The sequence below is a fragment of the Plasmopara halstedii genome, assembly GCF_900000015.1.
Source record: "Plasmopara halstedii genome assembly, contig: Scaffold_323, whole genome shotgun sequence".
In the NCBI taxonomy this organism is placed as follows: Eukaryota; Oomycota; class Peronosporomycetes; order Peronosporales; family Peronosporaceae; genus Plasmopara; species Plasmopara halstedii.
The window spans coordinates 1,345,419-1,348,174 of NW_020187244.1; positions in this window are offsets into that span (position 1 = coordinate 1,345,419).

Consider the following 2,756-nt stretch of genomic DNA (forward strand, 5'->3'; position numbering starts at 1 on the left):
AGACACCGAGTGGGTGCGCATCTTTCTCGGAATTTTCAGCGTATACGCAAGCCTCGGATGGCCACGACCTGTCTTAAGGACACTAGGGAATGCGTGTGTGAGATATGTATTTAGCATTTAGTAAAACCAGGTCTCCGACCTCAGTGTTATCCAGATTTCATCTGCTTCTTCCATCTGCATAATCTTTCTGGATGTCTCGGCTTTTAGCCATCGCATCCCGAACGTGTCGTAGGACACTCAGTTTAGTAGACAGGAATTTATCGATCTATCTACAGACAGCGAGGGAGCTGGTATCACTTGCCGTTCGGCTATTCCTCCACCACCAAGTCCAGAGCCATTAAGCGGCGGCGTCAGCGGGATCAAGTCCATTTATGTAGAACGGCGTGTAGCCGGTAGATAAATGCACTGCATTTTTCAGAGCAAACTCTACGATTTAGCGCAGACGCTGCGAAGAACGTCTTCAACGCCGCGATTCACGCGCTCAGTTTCACCATTGGTCTGCGAATATTCGCTGTTGACATAGTCAGCTTGGTGCCCAGCTCCCTGAAGATTGCAGATCAAAGCTTTCCAGTAAGGCTTGGGTCTCTATCAGAGGCAATTGACTCCGGAAGTTCATGTTGTCGAAGGTTACGATCCACAAACAGTGTCGCTGTACCCACACCGTTGATGGTGTTCGGCACTGCCGCAAGATAAGCCATATTGTTCAAACGATCCACCACATCTGTGTTGTTTGCCGAAACCTTCGGCAGGCCAAACACAAAGTCCAAACTCGTGAACTGCCAACACCCGGAGGGTACCGGTAAACTGGCCGGCGGCGCCGCAGCATTCGGATAGGGTTTCACCCTCTAACACGTCTCACAAGTGCGCATATATGCGCTCGTTCATTTGTACAGCTTGGGCCACCAGTAGTGGCAACTCACAGAGCAGTAGGCCTTCTCACGACCGAAATTACCACTGAGTGGGGTGTCGTACACCTCATAGAGGATACGGTATTTCAAATCCTCAACATGAGGAACCACAATTCGTGGCTTATCCGTCGAATCGGTACTATAAAACAGCGACCCATTATTCAGCGAATTTTGGTAAAATCGTGCGCTCAATCGCGCCGATAACTTCTTGTCCGAGTTTTAAACTTCTTGCTTACGAGAGCCTGAAGCAGCGCTACACACATACCATCACCCGCGTATGCGGCACGGATCAAAATCGTCACTGACGAAGACACCGGTATGACATGAGCAAGCTCATAATCCGGTCTGAGTGACAACGCATCAGCCAAAGCATTCCGCTTTCCCGGCTTATACTTTACCTCGAAGATATATTTCGCGTAGAATACGAGCCATCTGGCCATGAGAGAGGTGAGGCGACTGAGTCGCAGTGTATGTGACGCTTCGGGCTTTGCCATCGGCTGTGTACTGCTGCAAGCAGACACCGATGGGCGAGATCGGTGATCGTCTTTGAATCTCGCCAGCTTAAGGTTGCAGTTAAGAACTACTTAGCCACGATAAGGAAATACTTGCGATGAAACATGCACTTTCAAATCCAGGGCGCACATGCTTGCCTCAAAGCCGTTTGTGGGTTACACAGATCGATCGGGGTCTAGCAACGCCAGTATCGGTGCGTGAAGGAGACTGACTTTGACCCCGTCAAACGCTTTCCAATGCTCGGTGTCCCAACAACACTCCATATCCTTCTTAAGGAGATTCGACAACAGCCATGTTATTTCCGCATAATTTGCGCTATACTTGTGCAAGTAGTTGGCGAGGCCAAGTTATCTCGCAAGTTCTTTTGGTTTTTCATTACAGACCAGTTTACAATGGCGAAGACATTAGCGGAATCCGCTCGAAGGCCAAGCTTCCCGATAAACCACCCTAAGAAGAGGATTTCTTCCGCGCCGAAGATGCACTTATCTACATGAGCATACAGCTTTTTCGTGTGCATGCACTCGAGTACCGCTCTCATGAGCAATTGGTAATAACCATCGACCAAGCCGAGTGGGATGTATACTTTGCACAGCCCTCCATATTGTTCTGGAGAACATCATTCGTAGGAATCGGCGTCTGTGTCAGAATGGTAGCAGTGTTTAGCTTATTGTAAGCGTGAACGATACGCCACTTGCCGTTTGGCTCCCGGACACAAAACATGGGTGTCGAATGGGGAGACTTGCTCTCATGCACATTTCCTGCGTCGTACTTCGCAAGAAAAAGCGTCAATGACGTCGCACTGCTCCTTGGGCAGGAGCCATTGGCGTGTTTATCAGTATTCGGTTCCCGGAACCAGGTACGCAAACCTCGGTCCGGAGGTAGGATCAACGGCGGGTCTTTGGAGACGACGTCTTGAAATTTCTTTACCAAAGAATCAAACGGATCCGAGGGATCCTTCAGGATCGATGACCCACTTCGTGTGTTCAGCACTCTCTTAGTGTCTTCCAGGACAGCTTCATCCAGAAGCAATGACGAGTTAATCTCGTTCGGTCTTATAATGATCACAAGGTTTAATCACCTGTCTTCAAGGCACCGCCAAACTACTGGAAGGACATCTCGTCCAGCCCAAGATGAGCATGCACCTTGGGAATAGCCTCGAGGGTGACGGCGCCGTCTTCCTTTCCGATCATACCGTTTGCAAGAGTATATAGCTGTGCGCTATCGTCTATCGTAGACATACCCTGGATCAGGGTCGAATCTGGCAAATACATCCGCTAAAACTCGCGTCATGGTCCCTACAATATGTACACAAAATATCGTGATGTAAAGTAGTTG